Below are 20,851 nucleotides of genomic sequence, written 5' to 3'. Positions count from 1 at the left end.
AGCTAGGTTATCTTGAACACTGGCAAGGATCAAAGTTGAGACTAGAAAGAGTAATTGAATCTCAAATGGCCAGAGTTTCATTACTCCAAAACCAAGTCTATATTTATAAGATAGACATGCCTTATTTATAGCCATGGGAGAGGGAAGGTGGCATGTGCATGAGGTTATCCAAAGTCTAGCTTGCATGGCAAGTTAGGATTAGGGTTTGAGCCTTGTCGCCCAAGCTTCTCCAAACCCTAGCTTGTTTAACAAGTTAGGGTTTTTAGAAGCTTTCCCTTGTACCTATGGTTTCTTAGGTTTAGGGTTTCTTCCTATTCTATTGTGACCCATAATACAAGGTCAAACAAAGGAAATTCCCTAATCCATTATTTACAACTTTATACAAAGCTTTAAAGTATTAAATATATTTTTCTGTGTCTCTTCTTTGAGCTTAAGTTCCGGTGGGTGACTTTATCTGGATGGATCTCCATCAATAGTTTTCTTTGAGTATATTCCTATTGGCATTAGCGGATTCAGAACCGATGGCAAAATTTTCTTATAATGATATTTCACTTAAACGCTTTGGATTTTGGCTTTAGTGAATTGCTTTACACAATAAGTCTTCATTTATGATGAGATATTGGCTTAAGCATTTTGTCTAAAATCAACGAATTGTCTTTAGTTGGAGGAAAATATTTTATGATCAATTCGCTTACGCGTTTATGAATGGGCTGATTGAATTATGCAAACATACATATTTTCCAAATTTTTCAAAAATGATCTGCATAATTTCTTGGCATGTGTCCTTATTGAGCCAATCTCCTTTTTCTCTTGTTAACACTTTCAAGCACTTCATCTTGATTGCTTCAAATCATTTTCCCATTTATAGCCTTCTCATGTTTCCTAAAGAAATCACACAAACAAAATGTAACACAGACAAGAAATAACATAAAGAGGAGATTATTAGGCTGCCTCCCACAAGAATTTTTTTAACATCATTAGCTAGACAAATTTCTTCTTATCTTTCTTTTTTTTATTTTTGTTGATGAAACTGAAGCTCTGATTACCAACTGATGGATTTCTCTTTGGATCCTTCTAAAGTGTTTTTGTTTTGGCTCCTTGGATCCTTCTAAAGTGGCGACATCTTGCACTTATCTTGGATCAATCACCATCCAAGTGGTGTGTTCTTCCCTTCCATGGCTTCATTCACATAATTTCTTCTTCCTTTCATCTTCCATTTCCATTTCCGCACCTTTATTCAAATTCTATTCGGTTATGTTGTCTTGTTCTTCAATTCTACCGATTGTTCTTGTGTTTCCTTTTCAATTCTGCACTTGATTCTCCATTTCAATCGGTTCATTTGTTTTCTATTGTGTTTATATTCAGTTAAATGTGTTGATCTTGTTTTTCCTTATAGTTTCCGTTTTATGTTGTTGTGTAAGGAGATGACACTCATGTTCATGAGTTTGGTTCATCATTTGGAAGGCATTGAACTCCATTGATGTTTCCTTAAGCCTCCTTATTGTGTTGCACCTTGTTTTCACCTTGTCTATTCCTCATCATGTTCTTAAAGTGTCACAAATTGATGAATCTCCTAACCAACTCACATCAAGAATTGAATAGAAATGGGTCAACAATGGGTTTGGAACAATGCGTGTTATTGGAGAATGGTGCTAGAAAGGAGGTTTGACCAACCTTTTAGCTATCTTTAAGGCTACTCAATTAGAGAGTGTGAGCAAGAGAAATGAGAGACCTTATAGGAATTCTAAAACCAAACCGGCATAAATTCATTACTCAAATCAAGTCTAAGAAGTTTACAAGAGAAGCTCTCTATTTATAGTGCATTGGGTTTCCTAAGATGACCATTGAAGTTATAAAAAAAAATCCATTCATGGAGTGACAAGCGAAAACTTGAAATCCTCTCAATTGGTGGCAATCCATGTGATGTGAGTTAATTTTATCAGTTTTCATTTAGGTGACACTTTACTTTTAGGATTGAGATTTTTAGGCATTTATGAGTGAAAACCTTAGGAAAATTCTCACTGAACATTAACTTAACCAAGTGGTTAAGTAGATGCGAAAGTGCATTTCTCAAAGGAAAAAGGAAAAGACATTGGTAAGATGAATATGATGCCAAGAATAGGTGCGGAATTAAGCATGGAAAACAAGATTAAGACACAATAGTTGAATAGACATAAGGAAATCAAACAAGAACATATTTAAGAGTAAAATGGAATGACAAATGGAAGGAAAAGATGAAGGAATAAGGAAGCTTATGAGAATGGAGTTGAGAATGGCAGCACGCCACTTGGTGGATGAATTTACTCCAAGATAAGTGTTGGAAGCCACCACTTGAGAGCTTTAAAAAACTCACAAAATAAGACTAAAGACTTGTGCAGAGTAACTTTTCTTTTATTAATTTCAACTTGAAAAATACACTAGGTAGGCATCCTATTTATAGGTGAAGAAGCTTTGGAGAATAAGCTAAAGAGGTAGGATGGGAAAAGGGAAAAAAATGGATAGCCTTAGGGTTTGACTAAGTCAAACCCGCATCCTAGGCTTGTCCTTCTAGAAACTAGGCCAAAATGTCTTCCAAAAGGGCTAAGAACAAGCTAAAATGCTACTCACACCCCCTATTATGCTAAAGGTACCTTATTTTAGCCTATATTTGCTATTTGGACCCCTAAAGTGAGCCCAATTTATTTACATAACTTTTCTCTTGTGGAAAAGACCAGAAGGAAGAACTTATGATATTCTGGTTTATAGTTTCTTCTTTTGCTGATGCTTTCTCGAGGTTTGGTGGGGCCCGACTTTGTATACTGAGATGCCTGACATTTTTATGAGGTGCTTGATTTGTCCTTAGTCATCCGCTGGTTGCTTTGGTTTGTATCAGCATGTCTTGAAGGAACTTTTCAATAACACGAATACAAGTGCCACAAAGGAGAGGAAAAGACATGGAAGAGGAGCCCCATGTGCATGCATCTACAAGGAGTTGAATGGTCACCTTTGGAGAAAGGAAGGAAGGAAGTAACCTACATGGATGCTTGGGTGGCGACATGTAGGATGCCAAATGGATGTCCCCTCTTGGCCTTTTAAGGCCCAAAATCCTATACAAAAATTAAAGATTGAATTTAAAATCCTATCTACTCTATACAATTTTTACAAGGTTACGAAGGAGGAATCTCTAGAAAAGTAGCCTCAGATAAAAATTTCCTCTCTTTTAAGCCTGATTGTCTTGGTGACTGGGATGGTCCTCCATCAAGTAATGACAAGGTTATTACTAAAAAATTGGACGAATTTAATAAATTGATACTTGATCTTGAGAACATTGATGTTCAAATTGATGATGAAGACAAAGCTTCTCTCTCGAGGAGGTTCACACTACTTTAAACTCAAAGGAGTTGAATGAGAAGTTTGATGTGAAAACGTGAAATTTTGGAGATGGCCTAACAACAAAAGTAAGATCGTATAATCGTGAAAATGGAGGGAAGACTAGATGGAGATCTAAGTTTAAGACTCATGATGGGAAGGTAGTAAATTCTTTTAGATGTCATCACTGTAAGAAGGAAGGCCTCATAAGAAAATATTGTCCTTTTAGACAAAACAATGGAAATATTGATAGATCTTCTGGGTCTGGTAAATGGTCTAATAGACCATCTACGTCTGGTGAAGTAGCTATATTTCTCCTTGGTGATAACAAGTCATGTAAGATAACTGGAATTGGATAATGAAGGAATTGGGAGAATGCTTAAAGAAGCTAGGTATATACCTAATTTGAAGAGAAATCTTATATCGCTTGGTGAACTTGAAAAGAAGAGATATGTTTTCAAGGTGAAAAGAGGGTTGTAAAGGTGAAAAGTGGGTTTAAAGGTGATGAAGGGATCCATTGTGGTCATGAAGGGTGTGAGAAAGAATGAAATGTATGCCTTGGAAAACTTAAGACAATGTATGCTCAAACTGATTTTTACTTGGGTGACCTCATTAAAAAAACCCCCGAAAGGGAAAAAAAGTGTCCCCTTAAACTGTACACTTACATAGAGTTTTTAACTGAAATAAAACTTCAAGTTCGTTGCGTTCCAAGTGCGCGGAATGGGGCCTCCCTCCAAAGTCTCAAGCTTATACGACCCGTTCCCCCGAGCTTCGGTTACCCTGAAGGGCCCGGTCCACTTGGGGGACAACTTGTTTTCCAACTCATATGGATGAGCCTTCCGCATGACCAAGTCAGCCACTTGGAACTGCCGTGGCTTCACCTTGGAGCTATACTAGTGCTATACTCTTCTCTTCACGACCTCAGCCTTTATTCTTGCTTCTTCTCTGGCTTCGTCCAACAGATCTAGATTCACCCTGATGAGAATCAAAAAGATGTTATCAATAGAAGAAATGGACAAGGGCCAAAGCATTTAAAGTTCTTCTTATTAATCTTTGCAAAAGATGAGGCCCAAGCCCAAAGCCCAAGCCCAAGAAGGCCCAAACCCAAGAAGGCCCAAGCCCAAGAAGCCCAAGTCCAAACCATGAGGGGCAAGACCAAGCATTAAAAAAAAGAGCATCATTTGAATGACTCTTGTAGGAGGTGTGGATATTAAATAAATAGGTGTGAATGTATTAGAGAGAGTCACTTTGTCCATGTGACTTAGTAGGGGGTGTAGGTGTAGTTTTTAGGAGGTGTCATAGTAGAAAAAGGTCACACCTCCCATGTGACTTGTTTTTGGTGGGAATTTCAAATGAGTTTTATTTGAAATTTCCCACCTATTTTTCAGCACCTCTAGGCTATAAATAAAGGTGCTTAGCTTGTACAATTCAGATTTGGAAATTAGAAGTAGAGAGACTATACTCAAATTTAAAGAGAAATTGTGAGTCTTGTGTCTTCTTCTTCCTTTGCCTTACCTTGTGTGCCAATGGTGAGCTTCAAGTGGCGGCATTCTATCACTTATCTTGGAACAAGGCTCCAAGTGGCGTGACTACATTTTCCAAGTCTCAATCCAGCAAGCTTCACTCCATAAGTGTTCTTCCTTTCATTCCTTGTCAATTTCATTCGGTAGTTGCTTAATGCTTAGTGTTTCCTTTCATTTTCACCGATTAAATTTGTGTTTTCTAGCTTAGTTTCCAATTCTGTTCGGTGCAATAGCATTCTTTTAAAATTCTGTTCGGTTTCCATTTGTTGTTCTTCAATTCTTGTTGTTTGATTCCATTTGACAATATATGGACTTCCATATGAGCTTTGGTTTGGTGCAAAGTCTTGGTGAGTTCTTGAATTAGAACATTGATCCAATTCTAAGTAAAGTGCCATTTCATGACCAACTCAAGTTGCTCCTAAGAATGTCAAAGAATCATGTATTCTTGTTATTGCATTCATATCACACCCTCATCTCCTCGTTGGACTCTTCAGCCACAAAGCTCTAGAAAGGCAGCGAGCTCTCATGAATCTCTACTGGGATCATCGCATCCGATCCGTATACTAAGCTGAATGGCGTCTCCATGGTGGAAGTTTGGGGCGTGGTGTGATAAGACCATACTATCCTGGGCACCTCCTCTGCCCAAGTTCCTTTGGCTTTCTCAAGCCTCCTCTTCAACCCCCTTAGTAGGATTCTGTTGGCAGACTCCACCTGCCTGTTTGCCTTCTTTACTAAAACCACGTTGGCCAGCCACTCAGGATACTGGATCTCCCTGATGTGGCCAACACTTAGCAGCATTTTGGTTTCTTCCTGCACAACGAGGCGCCTTTCCTCGTTAAACTTCCTCCTTCTCTGGCGCACAGGTCGGACCTTGGGGTCCATGGTGAGATGATAGCATAAGAAATCCGGGTCGATGCCTAGCATATTCGAGGCGGACCATGCAAAGGCGTCCAGGTGACGTGAGATTATTTCCACCACCTGGTCCTGCTCTTCTCTACTCAGCAATCGTCCAAGTTTAAAAGTCTTGCCACCAATTTGCCTCTCCACCACGTTCTCGACCGGTTCAGGACGCCTTGATGGATATCCACTAGGAGAGGATTTTATTAATGAAGGAAGAGGATTTTCACCTACACATTTGAAGTTCTTCCTTCTAGTCTTCTCACAAATTAAAAGAAGTCAAAGAGAAGATCAAGCCTAAAGATAAAGAAGTCTACAAACTCTCAAATAATAGGCTTCATATTAAATATCTCTCTTTATAGTTTCTTTTAAATTGTAAATAATATAGAATAATATTTAGAAAGGTGCTTAGAGGGAAACATGAGACACCTCTTTTGTAAAAGCATCTTTAGGCTTTAGTTTAGCAAATTCTAGAAGCTTGGGGAGTGAGCTTAGTAAGGGGGGTGTGATCTTAGGAGTTTTTTGGGTAGCTTAGGGAATAAGCTATGTAAATGACCAGCCCTTACTCCTATAAAAGGAGGGCTTAGGTCCTTCACAATTCAGATTGGAATTTTATAGTAGAGAGACTATACTCAAATTTGGAGAGAATTTGTGAGTTTTGAGTCTTCCTCTTCTTTGCCTTATCTTGTGAGCTATGGTGAGCTTCAAGTGGTGGCACTCCATCACTTATCTTGGGTCAAGGTTCCAAGTGGCGTGAATGGCTTCTTCCAATCCTCAAAATCCAGCAAGCATCTTCCTATAAGTGTTCTTCTTCACTTTTCTTCAATTTTCCATTCGGCAGTTTTTGATTCCTAGAGTTTTACTTCTTTTTCTACCGTTTAATTTTGTGTTTCCAGCTTTGTGTTCTTAATTCTGTTTGGTACAGTAGCTAGCTTTTAACTTCTGTCCAGTTTTAATTCTTGTTCTTCATTCCTTGTGTTTTGATTCAATTTGACAAAACATGGACTTCCATATGAGTCTTGGTTGGTGCTAAGTTTTGGTGAGTTCTTGAATTAGAACATTGATCCAATTCTAAAGTAAAGTTTCTTTCAAATCCAGCTCAAGTTGATCCTAAGAATGTCAAGAATCATGTGTTCTTGTAGTTACATTCACATCACGCCTATCCCGAGCGTTCTCTGCGCGAGCTACGCCCTCGCGGACCTCCCTTCCAGGTACCGCCTCGGTAGGCGCTTCCCCCATGGGCAATGCCTCTGCGGGCATCTCCTCCATGGTACTGCCTCCGCGGGCGCCTCCTCCATTGGCAATGCCTCCGTGGGCGTCTCCTCCATGGGTATTGCCTCCATGGGCGTCTCCTCCCCATGCGGGCGCTCCACCACCATGAACATGCCTCTCTTTCTTTTCAGGCTATTTTCATAGCACTTCTTTGCTTCCTTCTGATCGGATTTAATCACAATCACTCTGCCACTAAGATCGAGCAGTTTCAGCTTCATGTGTCGTGTAGATGACACCCCCCTCAGTCTGTTCAAAGCTGGCCTCCCCAGCAAAATGTTGTACGCCGAATTGGCGTTCACAACCAGATACCTTATGTTCTCGGTGCGCGACGTCGTGCCATCCGTAAAAGTCGTCCTCAGCTTTAGATAGCCACGCACCTCCACCTGGTCCCCTGCGAAGCCATACAAGCACCTTGTGTATGGCCTCAGCAGATTAGGGGACAGTTGTAACTTGTTGAACATGGACCAGAACATTACGTCCGCCGAGCTGCCCTGGTCCACGAGCACTCGGTGCACTCTCCTTCCCGCGGTCACAACCGAGATCACCACGGGATCATTATCGTGGGGGACGACATCGCGAAGATCAGCCTTCGTGAATGCAAGGTCGATGTCCAGTGAGTCGTCCGCCTCCTGCTCTGCCACCGAATTCACTGACCGTACGTACCTCTTGCGTTGAGAGGCAGTGCATCCTCCACTCGAGAAACCACCAGAAATGGTGTGAACTTCCCCATGGATAGGCATCTCATGGGCTTGGTCTTCTACTGGTGCTGCTAAGGCCACGGCTTCGGATGACCCCACCAGATAGTCATTCAAGAACCCGCTCTTTACGAGCTCGTCCAACTGATGACCCAAAGCCAAGCAGTTGGTGATCGGATGCCCGAATGCCTGATGAAACTCACACCACGCGTCCTTGTGTGGTCCCAACACCTTGTCTGTCTTCGCGGGGACCCTCAACCTATCTGCTATGTTGAGCACAACAATAAGGTCTTTCAGCTCCACCACAAAGTTGTGCCTAACTGGCCTATTCTCCCCTGAGCGTCCCCTGGCCTAGGGTTTCCTCGTCTCGTAGGGGCGCTTCCTCTCCTGGCCTCTTTTCCCTGTCGCGGCCTCATTCACCCGCGCGAGCTGTGCGCGCGACGGTGCTCTAGGGTGTGCGGGTGCAACACTCGCACGTTTCTCACATACCTCTCCCTCTGTTGCGATGTGCTCCACCGCACGACGCCTGATTTCTGAGAAAGTTTTAGGGTGATTTCTGATGAGCGACTCGCAGAATGTCCCAGGGCAGATTCCCTTCCTGAACGCATACACGACCATCAACTCTTCAGTGGTGCCAACCTTCACCACGTGTGCCCCAAAACGGTTGATGTATTCCTTCAACGTCTCCCCCTGGTATTGCTTCACGTCGAAGAGATCATATGACACCGGCGAGGGAGCCCGGTTCGCGATATACTGCTCCCTGAACAGCTGTGATAGTTGCGCAAATGAGGTCACGTGGCCGTCTGATAGGCTGATGAACCAGTCCATTGCCATTCCTACCAGCATGCTCATGAATAGCTTGCACCTCACGGCGTCAGAACCGCCGACAAGCATCATCTACGTGTGGAACGCAGTGAGGTGCGCCTCTGGATCTTCCATCCCAGTGAACGTAACCTTCGGGCCTACGAACGTGGGAGGAATCACTGCCTCCATGATGAACTGCGAGAAAGGCATGGGGAACTCCCTGGGTGGTGTGAAGCACTTGCGATCCTCTGCTTCACGATTCCCAGGGTGGTTGCGCATCTCGCGGCGCAACTCTTTGTTCGCACGGCACAACTCTTCATTTCTTGCCTGCGACGCCGCAAGATCCAACTGAATGCGTTCTTGCTCCGCCCTCGACGCCGCCATCGCCTCCTGAAGGCCTTGCATCACCTCCATGACCTGCTGCAAGGTCATGCCATCACTTTCCGTGTGCGCTGTTGAACTCTGCCTAGTAGTTCCAGTTCTTCACTGTTTCTTAGAGAATCTTGAACTGTTTCTGGAAATCTTGGTGTTAGAAAAGATGGCTTTTCAACAGCTTGATCAAAAGGCTCAATTCTTCCTTTTCTCTTCATTTTTCCTGCATAAACAAATTCAAGTTGCAAGATTTGGTCCCCTTACAAATTTGGGTCCATTTGGCTTTTCTTTGCTGTTAGAAACATCACATCCCTTAGGAATCCATTTCATAAAACCTTTAGGAACATAATATTTTCTAATTTTGCAAAATCTAACAGAGTGGCCTTTCTTCATGCAGTAAAAGCATGTAACAACCGGTAGTTTCGTCTTAACAATCGGTTGTTTTTCAGATTTTCTTAAAAAGCTTTTTGAAAACCTATCTTGCTTGTTCTGTGGATTGAAGCCTAAACAAGCATTTCCAAAAACACAGCTTTGAGATGCTAGGACATTCTCAAAGTTTGACTTCCCCTTTGAAAGTTTGTCCACAGTTTCAACAAGATAGTGAACCTTTTTCTCAAGATTTTCACAATTTGTGCAATTGAGAGTATCACACTTGCAAGAGGCATTTTTCAAATGATTTTCCAATTTTTCAAAATCACTTTTTGCTTTTCTCAGTTCCTCTTCAAGTGATTTAACTTTCTTTTCAAGCCCATTGTTAAGATCTTTCAATCGGTTGTTTGAAAGAACCAATCTATTAGCTTCATCATGTGTTTCTTGAAAAGCTTCAAGCAATTCACTATAGTTTTGTTCATTTAAGGAAGCACATGAACTTACCTCACTTGAACTGCAAGAATCATCATCATCATCCTCAGCAACTAAGCATATGTTGGCTTTTTCATCTTCACTTGATGAAGAACTTGATGATGACACCTCATTTTCATCCCAAGCTATGTAGGCTCTTTTGTCTTGCCTTTCTTCTCCTTGTAGCTTGTCTTTTTCTCTTTGCTCTTGTTGGGACAATCTGCCTTTATGTGACCTTGCTCACCACAACCAAAACAAGTATAGTTATTTGAATTAAATTCATTGGGTTTCTTGTTTCCATACCTATCCTTGTTGTTGTCTTTGTTGCGGTTTCTTTTTAGGAATTTGCTGAATTTTCTTGACAGCAAACTAAGATTTTCCTCATCACTATCATCACTTGAATCTTGCTTTCCCTTATGTTTGGATGCTTTCAAGGCTATGCTCCTTGTGTGCTTATCTTCACTCTCTTGAACATTGAGTCTATTCATCTCTAGCTCATGTTCCCTAAGCTTTCCAAACAAAGAGGCAACACTTAATGATGTTAGATCTTTAGATTCGGAAATAGCAGTTACCTTTGGTTGCCATGCTCTATCAAGACATTTCAAGATCTTGATGTTCAGCTCTTCTTTATCAAACGTCTTGTCTAGGCTCATAAGGTGATTGATGATGTGTGTAAACCTTTTCTGCACTTCACCTATGGTTTCACCTTTAAGCATTCTAAACATCTCATACTCTTGGATGAGAGCATGCTTTCTAGCTCTTTTCACCTCATTTGTTCCTTCATGAGTGACTTCCAAAGTATCCCACATTTCTTTTGATGATTTGCATTGTGAGACCCTGAAAAACTCATCAGAATTTAAAGCAGAGGTTATAATATTTTTGGCAATGCAATCGAATTTGGCCTTTTTACTTTCTGCATCAGTCCATTGAGACCATGGCTTCTCAATGACAGAACCATCTTTTTCAAACTTTGGGATAAAAGGGCCATTTTCAATTGCATCCCAAATTCCTTTGTCAAGTGATCCTGCCTGTTGACCAAAACGCTGGAGCTTGGCCTCGTCAAACTTGGATCGACGTATGCGCCGTGTCAGCCTCCGTCCTTCGCCGCGATCCACCTCAAGAACCTGCAAAAGACGAAACGGCGCCGCTGCGGCCGATCGCGCTCCGACGCCCAAGTCAGCGACTGAACCACCAATTACTTAAGAGTAAAACTCAAGAACTCTGAAGGAACCGTGCAATGTTCTCTCTCAGTATACTCAAGATTCGCAAGCGTAAAGAAGACAATCTGAACGTGCGTACCTCAGAAGTTCGTTGGAAACTCTTATATACCTGGGCACTTTCTCTCTCCTGGCAGTTACACATCTGGACACGTGGCTCGCATCCAGCTGTACACGTGCCTTCATCTGGAGCATCCTTGACTTGGGCGCTACTTCTGACCCTCCTTTGGCTAAGTTACTTATGCATGATACTACTCAGTGCAGAGTTGCCTTGGAGCGTGATCTCTTCTGGGTGGCGAGTTCGGGTGCCTTCGTACACACCTTCCCTGTGGTCTCGCCGGCCGCCTTCATGATCTGCACCACCTGCCTTCCTCTTCGGCGATGTCCTTATTTCGGCAATCTCTAATCACTTGGTCGCCTGGGCTCATACCTGGCGACTTCATCTTCAACTCGGTGACCGCCGGTTCCGGTGTGCTGGAGATCGGAGCACGCCAACTTAATAACTGGCGACTACACGAGCCCCCGACTTCCTTCCCTTCTAACAGACAGGTGCCCCATCCAACACGCCTATATAATAGCTCGACGCCACGTCATTACTCCCGACTACCAGGGCGGTACACAAGCCCCCCAGTCTTAAGCGAAGACTTGTCCAGCGAAAAGACTAAAGGAGTCACGTCACTACCGATCTACGTGGCGCTGGCGCAGAATTCCAAACGTTTGTACTTTCTGCTTTCCTGACGCTCCACCAAACACTCTTCCAATCGCTCGACACGTGGCTCTATCAACGGTTACCTTTAACTGTCGTTTGCGCTTCCAAAACCCATTCGAAAAACCCTTAAACCCATTTCACTTCTACTGTTCCATCACTTCTTTGCTTTCTCAAACGCTTCAAGCTTCTTCTGCAAAAACTCACAACGCTCCTCAACCTCCTGAATCCTCAACTTTCTTCATCGTTCCTCCGATCATAAAAAGGTACTCCCTTTACTTCTTCTGCTGATTTTTCCTACATTTTAACCGATTTGCATCATCCATTAATTGTCTGGTGCATACGCTGTGGGCTGTTTCTTCTATTTCTCCCTTCTCGTAACTTAGGGCTTCGTCTTCGTTACAACGAACCTTCATTCGTTCGTTTTTCACCCTTCTTTCACGATCGAGTCAGCCTCTGCGAACCCTGCTCACCTTTCCTTTTCTTTTTCCTTTGCAGTTTCCGCGATGGCTCGAACAAAGACCACCGCGAATCCTCCTCCCTCGTCACGAAACCCTTCATCTCAAGCTCACAACCCACCACGAGCACCTGGTGCTTCTTCTTCCCAGGCTGAGAGGCCTGCAACCTCTCGTCCTGACCTGGCTCAGGCTACTCCACCGGTCGCCGGAGGAGCCTCCGCCCCCACTCCAGATTATAAAAAACTTTACCCCTGGGCCAGCTCGGCACTGCTGAAAGAAACTTCTTCGATAAACTCTGAAACGGCGGTACTCCGACTAAGGAAAGGGGACCAGTCGGATCTTTCCTTTCACAAGGAGCACGATAGCAATGTGACTATGCTGCCTTGCCACCCTGAGGAGCCGATCTGTGCTGACGACAAAGCGAGCGGTGGCGAGTCGTTCTGCTTCCTCTACACAACGTTTTTCAAGAAGGTGAAGCTCCGACTTCCCTTCACTCGTTTCGAGCGAGAGCTGCTAACCGAGCTCGATATCGCCCCCGCCCAGCTTCACCCCAACAGCTGGGCGTTCCAGATCATTTGTGCACATCTGGGACTACCAGCGTCAGTGGATGTTTTCCTCTTCCTTTTTGAAGCCAAACACCCAGGAGATCGCTTTTGGGTGAGTCTGAACGGGATTGCTGGGAGGTCGATCCTTTCTATCTTCCAGCAATCTTATAAGGATTGGAAGGGGAAGTTCATTCAAATACGCCAAAACGACCAGGATGCCTCGATGCTCGACGGGTTTCCCTTGTACTGGGTAAACAAGGGAAACAAAGACGCCAAGGGAAGCTTCAGGAGCCCAAGAAGTCCTGACAGCATGGGTGCTTTGGACAAGGATTTGTGCCTCTTCTGGAAGAGCGTGGCAGACACCAATATCACCTTCCTCACCACTGCGCTCATCTCCTTCGAGTTCTTCGAAGATCAACTCGAGGTTCGCATAGGTTAGAGCTCACCTCAGTGTCTAAGTCATTACTCTTGGCGATACTTCTGCTAACTGTTTCTGGGCGTCTTGTCTGTTGTGCACAAGACTTTGGTTTTATTTTCTGCACCACTTATCTGCTTTTGTTGCATACTGACTTATGTGTTTATCTTTCTCTCTAAGCTAACCCATGTACCTTTGTATTATGCAGATCGTATGTTGGGCAAGGGAAAACTGGCTGAATTGAGGGCGCTCGCCCGAGCCCATGGGTTGGCGTCGGGTTCCCAGACCGTGCCAAATTCAGTGGTGGAGATCCCCGCTGCCCAGGGCAGATCGCCCCCCAAAGGCCCAGCTCCTTCCGAGGCCCAGCCTGCCCAACAACGCAAAAAGCTCATCCTCAGGAAGCCAAAGAGGAAAACCCCTCAGGTGGTCCAAGAGGATGAAGAAGAAGACGATGAGGCAACCGAAGATGGCCTTATCACCAAGAGGAAGAGGGTGGCGCCTTCTTCACCACCTGCTCCACCTCCTCTTCCAACGTCAACACCACCTTCCACGCCGGCTCCACCTCCAACACTGCTCCCATATCGCCAGTCCAAGCAGTTCCCCTGGCAGCTGCTCTTCCTGTGGTTGAGGCTGCTGAGCCCAACTTTATGGAGAACCCCCCGAGCGCCTCCACGCCATACGTATCTGCTGGAGGGGGTCCTCCTTCAAATGCCTCAACTACTGGAGCTGCACCAGGCGGGGATGAAGGTGCTCACAACTCGCCTATCATCATCACCGAATCCCCGCCGTCGCCACCACGCCAAGAAGCTCCCATTCAACAACCAACTCAAGAAGGTGGTGGCGAGAACCAACAACAAGCTCCCCTGGCGCCCCCACGAGCAAACCTCTCCCTTGAGGTAAAACGGGTGTGGGAACCCTTCTCAGCGAAACTCAAGATGATGGCGGAGGACTTCCCCTCCATCATATCCAAAGCTGTGGAGAGTTCCAGCAAGAAGCTCCAGGATGACATCTCCGTGCTCCAAGAGGAGAATCGCCTAATCAGGATCGAGGCGGAGAAGTTATCCTGCAATCTTATGCTCGCGGAGATCGATCACTCCCGAGTGGAGGATGCCATGAGCACCGAGCTCCGGGCGGCACGCAAGGAGGCCACCGATCTACGCCATAAGGTGCAGCTCTTAGCTCAAGAAAAGATCGAGTTGGAGAGCAAGTTGGTCCCTTATCGCGTCAAGGTGGCTGACCTGGAGGCGTCGATCAAAGCAGATGCCGCCAAGGTGAAAAACCTCGAGAAAAGGTCAGCAGATCGGGAGGTCTTCTTGGGAAAAGTCGAAAAGGAGAGAGACGACACCATGGCCAAACTCGTCGAGGCCAGAGAGGAAAATGGGAAGGTCGCCGCAGAGCTGATCCAAGCGCAGGCGGAGAACAAGAAGGTTACTGAAGACCTTCTTCAAGCTCGGGAGGGAGCTGAAGAGCTGAAGCAACAGAATGAGGGGCTCAAGAAGCAGATTGAAGAACTGGAGCTGAGCTCCGCCCAAATTCTCGCTGCTGGATTCGATGCCGCCTTGGAACAGTTCGCCTGCCAATACCCCGATCTGGACCTCTCCATGGTGTCTCTCAACAACGAAGTGGTGGACGGGAAGATTGTTCCTTCTGAAGACTGACTGCTTCCCTCCATCCACGATTCCTATGCTTTCTCCTTTAGATATACTTACTTGTAATAAACTTTCCCTTTTCTTGTACATGTATTCTGAACTGGTGTTACTTATGCTATGACATTTTCCGCTTCTTTTTATACTCTCTTCTTGTTAACTTTATCTTCCTTGCACAAATCTCTTTAGACAAATTAACTTAGTAACTTCGTAAGCGCAATTGTATACTATCCGCCTCGAACCATCAGCCTTCGAACAATAACACTCTAACAACTTGTAACCTCAAGGTAATGAACCTTAGCGTGAAATCGTTCTTCAAATAACGAACTTCAGCCCAACTACTGGCTTAAGACACAGCTCATCTGATCTGCCTTATCAAAACGGGCCTTGGCTCTCTCGCCATCGCTTGAATTTCTCCTGGTCGCCAAAGATTCTTGGCGATACCAGCTTCCTCTTGCCTTCACAACTTGGCCATTGTTCCTTTATCTGGGGGTAGAGGCGCCTTTCGGATCCTTCTCTATCTCCCTGGGCTTCAGAACAAAAGACCGGGTGGCTAGGCGTTCTCTTCGAACCTACCTTAGCCACCTTCCAAACTTCTTCCACCCTTTACACCATACCTGAACTCGTTCGAGACGAGAAGGATTTTATCTTGCCTGAACTCGTTCATCGGCGAGAAGGTCTTTAACTCGCCTGAACTCGCTCATCGGCGAGAAGGTCTTTAACTCGCCTGAACTCGCTCATCGGCGAGAAGGTCTTTATCTCGTGCCTCTACATTGCCCCAGGGGTTACATCTTCTCTCCCCCAGAAACACTGAGGACTTTTTGCTGGTGCCTCTACATTGCCCCAGAGGCTACATCTTCTCTCCTCTGGAAGCATTGAGGACTTTTACTCTTCCTCGCCTGCACTCGCTCGACGGCGAGGAGGTCTTTATCTCGTGCCTCTACATTGCCCCAGGGGTTACATCTTCTCTCCCCCAAAAACACTGAGGACTTTTTGCTGGTGCCTCTACATTGCCCCAGAGGCTACATCTTCTCTCCTCTGGAAGCACTGAGGACTTTTACTGGTGCCTCTACATTGCCCCAGAGGCTACATCTTCTCTCCTCTGGGAGCATTGAGGACTTTTTACTCTTCCTCGCCTGCACTCGCTCGACGGCGAGGAGGTCTTTATCTCGCCTCAGGACACGCGAGGGCGTTGAGGTCTTTTAACTGGTGCCTCTGATCGCCGAAAGACGATGAGGACTTTAACTTTAACTGAGGCCGCCAATCGCCGAAAAACGATGGGGACTTAGAAACTTTTTAGAAAGCATGCAACATAACTTCAACTCGCCTTAAATCACATATAAGTGATAAGGTCTTTCTTCAAAACTTTCGGAAAACAACAAGCATGCAATCTAAAACACTTTAAACTTTGAAAACTCTTCTTTATTGGGCGGCCTCATTAAAAACCCTCCTTAGGGAAAAAAGAGTGCCCCCTCCAAACTGTTTTAACAGAAACATTGTAAAGCTCTTCGTGTTTGTTTTTACTTACAAAGTTCTTAACTGTAATATAACTTGAGGTGCGTGGCGTTCCAAGTGCGAGGAATCGCCCCTCCTTCCAAAGTTTCTAAGCGGTAGGCGCCGTTCCCGAGCGCCTCGGTTATTCTGAACGGTCCCGTCCACTTAGGCGACAGCTTATTCTCCATCTCGTACTGGTGGACCTTCCTCATCACCAGGTCGCCCTCTCTGAACTGTCTTGGCATCACCTTCGAGTTATATCTTCGTTCAATCCTTCTCTTCACCGCCTCAGCTTTCAATCTCGCCTCCTCCCTGACCTCATCCAGCAAATCCAGATTCAACCTTCTTTCCTCATTCGAGTCTTCCGCTACAAAGTTCTGGAATCTCGACGAGCTCTCTTGGATTTCTACTGGAATCATTGCGTCGCATCCATAAACCAGGCTGAACGGGGTCTCATGGGTTCCTGACTGCTCGGTGGTGTGGTACGCACAGACTATACGGGGTACCTCCTCAGCCCAACTTCCTTTGGCTTTCTCTAGCCTTCTCTTCAAACCTCTTAGCAACACCCGATTGGTTGACTCTACTTGGCCATTCGTCTGAGGGTGCTCGACGAATGCAAATACTTGTTGAATTCCCACCCCTTCGCACAGCTTCTTCAACAGGTGACTTGCAAACTGAGTCCCATTGTCCGACACCAGGCGCTTGGGCACACCAAACCGGCACACAATGTTCTTCCACACGAAACCCTCGATCTTGTGTGCGGTGATCTGGGCCACTGGTTCTGCTTTGATCCACTTGGTGAAATATTCAATCGCCACCACCAAGTACTTCATCTGCCTGATCGCCAGCGGGAATGGTCCCAGGATGTCGATTCCCCATGTATGAAACGGCCAAGGGCTGTGAATCGACTTCAACTCTTCGGGAGGCGCCTTTTGCCAATCGGCGTGCTGCTGGCATTGCTTGCAGCACTGCGCATACCTCTTGCAATCTTCTCTCATTGTTGGCCAGTAGTAACCTGCACGGAGAGTCCTTGCGGCCAGAGCTCGACCCCCGACGTGGCTTCCACATATCCCTTCATGGAGCTCTGCCATAATTCTTGTACATTTCTCGCCATGCACACATTCCAGGAGTGGGTGAGTGAACCCAAACCTATACAGCTCGCCATCAATCATTGTGAACTTGCTAGAATTCTTCTTTATCTTCCTAGCCTCCGTCGGATCCAGCGGGAGAAGGCCATCCGCCAGGCATCGCTTGTACTGCGTTACCCAGGTGTCTGGCTCATGCGTAGCACAGACCTGTGTCATGTTCACCCTCTCCCCCCAACATGCTCTTATTCTCGGTGATCTCAAGGTTTCTTGAGTCAAAGACCTGTGACTCCTTGCCGCTTTCTCCGTCGATTTGCTTATCTGAAGAACCAGGTGATCTGCCACAAATGCTCTAGGCGTCTTCAGAGTTTCTTGAATCACCGTCCTCTGCCTACCCCGCTTGCCCGAACTGGCGAGCTTAGCTAGCAAGTCGGCTCGGGCATTCTGCTCCCTGGGCACATGCACCACTTCAAAGGAGACAAAGGAACTCTTCAATTCCTGTACATACTCCAGGTAAGCCGCCATTTGTGGATCTTTAGCCTGGAACTCGCCTGTTACTTGTGTCGTGACTAACAGCGAGTCACTCTTCGCCATCAGCACCCTGGCTCCCATCTCCTTAGCCAGCAAGATACCGGCGATCAGCGCCTCATATTCTGCTTGATTGTTGCTGGCCTTGAAGGCAAACCTCAAAGATTGTTCGATCAGCACGCCGTTGGGTCCCTCCAAGATGACTCCAGCACCGCTACCTTGCTGGTTCGACGATCCGTCCACTGAAAGCACCCAACGGAAATCATCCCCTTCAACTCGTGTCGCTTCAGACGAGAGCTCGACCACGAAGTCCGCGAAGATCTGCCCCTTGATCGGACCTCGGGGCTCATATTTAATATCAAACTCCGACAGCTCTACTGCCCACTTCACCATCCTCCTCGCAACATCTAGCTTCTTCAAGACCTTCTGGATGGGCAGGTCGGTCATCACCAGTATCGTGAAGCTATGGAAATAGTGGCGTAACCTTCTTGCCGAAAAGACTACTGCCAGTGCAGCCTTCTCCAGGGCCTGATATCTCGTTTCGGGGCCCTGCAACACCTTACTAACGAAATAAATGGGCTTTTGAGCCTGATCTTGGTCCTGGGCGAGCACCGCACTCACCGCCCTCTCAGTTACAGCAAAATACAACCTGAGAGGGGTTCCCACCAGCGGTTTACACAAAACCGGCGGGCTCGCCAGATACTCCTTAAGCTTGACGAAGGCTTCTTCACACTCCTTCGTCCAGGAAAACTTGTTATTCCGCCTTAAACACTGGAAATATGGATGGCCCTTCTCTCCGCTAGCCGACACGAAGCGAGACATGGCGGCCATCCGACCTGTAAGCTGTTGTACTTCCTTCACGGTGGCCGGGCTCCTCATCGCCAAGATGGCGGCACACTTGTCAGGGTTGGCCTCTATTCCTCTTTCAGTTAAGAGGAATCCCAAGAACTTTCCAGCCTCCACGCCAAAAGATGCACTTCTCGGGATTCAGCTTCAACCTAAACTTGGCGATCGTAGTGAACAACTCCTCCAAGTCCTCAACGTGCTTGCTTTTCTCTGGCGAGGTCACGACCATGTCATCCATGTACGCTTGCACATTCCTTCCCAGCATTGGTGCAAGTACTCGATCCATCAACCTCTGGTACGTGGCCCCCGCGTTCTTCAGCCCAAAAGGCATCACCTTGTAGCAGTAGCACGATCTCTCAGTCATGAAGGCAGTCTTCTCTTCATCCATGGGATGCATCTTGATCTGGTTATACCCCGAGAAGGCATCCAGGAAACTCAACAACTTACACCCTGCAGCACTGTCCACCAGGGCGTCTATGCTTGGTAAAGGATACGAGTCCTTTGGGCAAGCCTTGTTCAGATCAGTGAAGTCGACGCACATGCGCCATTTCCCATTACTCTTCTTCACCAGTACGACATTGGCCAGCCAATCAGGGTACTGCACCTCCCTGATATGGCCTGCAGCGAGGAGTTTCTGTGTTTCGTCTCTAATCACCTGCCTCCTCTCCTCGTTGAACTTCCTTCTCCTCTGGCGTACCGGTCTGACCTGATTGTCCATCGCCAAATGATGGCACAAGAAGTCGGGATCGATCCCGGGCATGTCCGAAGCGGACCATGCAAACGCATCCAGATGTCGTTCTATCACCTTGGCGATCTGGTCCTGGAGCTCAACCTCCAGAGATCTTCCCAGCTTGAAGACCTTTCCTCCGATCTCTCTCTCGAGCCACTGCTCGACGGGTTTTGGCCTGGTTTCTCTGGCGATCACCGCCCTGGCGATTCCCAGCTCCCTCGCTTCCTCAGGGCGATTCCTCGCCTCTTCTTCCTCTAGACCGGCGTTCCCCTCCCCCAGCTCAGCATCCACCGTCACCACGTCACTTCCGGCGGTCTCTTCTATTACCGTCGGTCTGGGCTTCACACCAGGAGGCGGGGTGGTTGTCACGTAACTCACCGACCTCTTGTTCTTCAGGCTATTCTCATAGCACTTCTTCGCTTCTTTCTGGTCGGATTTGATGGTGATCACCACCCCCTCCATAGACGGCAACTTCACCTTCATGTGCCGGGTCGACGGTATAGCGCCTATTCTGTTGAGCGTGGGCCTTCCCAGCAGAATGTTGTATGCTGAAGGAGCGTTCACGACAAGGTACTTGATTTTCTCTGTTCTCGAACCCGCCTCATCTGTAAACGTAGTCCTCAACTCAATGTACCCCCTGACCTCCACCTGGTCACCAGCGAAACCATACAAACACCCTCCATAGGGCCTCAGCTGGTCAAGGGGTAGCTCCAACTGCGTGAAAGTCGGCCAGCACATCACGTCTGCCGAGCTTCCTTGGTCCACCAGAACCCTGTGGACCTTCCTTCCTGCTGTGATCAGCGAGATGACTATGGGGTCGTTGTCATGAGGCACAACGTCCCGAAGATCTTGCTTTGTGAACGTAATGTCCACATCCGGCAAGTGGTCTTCAAACATATCCACCGTCATCACAGACCTCGCATACTTCTTCCTCTGTGACGCGGTGCATCCACCACCCGAGAAACCTCCTGCGATGGTGTGGATTTCCCCGTGGGTAGGCATCTCGTGCTGCTGAGCCTCACCACCTGCTGGTTGGGAGCTCGACGCGCCCCCCGTCCTTCTGTCCAACAAGTAGTCGTTTAGGAACCCGCTCTTGACCAGATCGTCGAGCTGGTATCCTAAAGCCAAGCACGAATCCACGGTGTAGCCAAAGCCCTGGTGGAACTCACACCAGGCGTCTGGCTTTGGTCCCAGCACCTTGTCGCCCACCTTCTCGGGCGCCTTCAGCCTAGCTGATATATTGGGAATGGCGATCAGGTCCGCCAATCCCATGACAAACTTGTGCTTTGGCGGGCGATTGTACTCCCGGCGTGCTGGTTGAGGGCGCCCTGGGCCCCTGCCCTTGTTTTTCCTTGGATCATAAGGATGGCGAGTCCTCTGATCCCTCCTGGCCGCCGCTGTCTCTAGCACCCTCTGTGGCTGGATCCTGG

Source organism: Phaseolus vulgaris, chromosome 5, assembly GCF_051622355.1.
Source record: "Phaseolus vulgaris cultivar YP4 chromosome 5, ASM5162235v1, whole genome shotgun sequence".
Taxonomy (NCBI): Eukaryota; Viridiplantae; Streptophyta; class Magnoliopsida; order Fabales; family Fabaceae; genus Phaseolus; species Phaseolus vulgaris.
The sequence above is the reverse complement of the archived record's forward strand: the minus strand, read 5'-3'. Positions refer to the sequence as shown.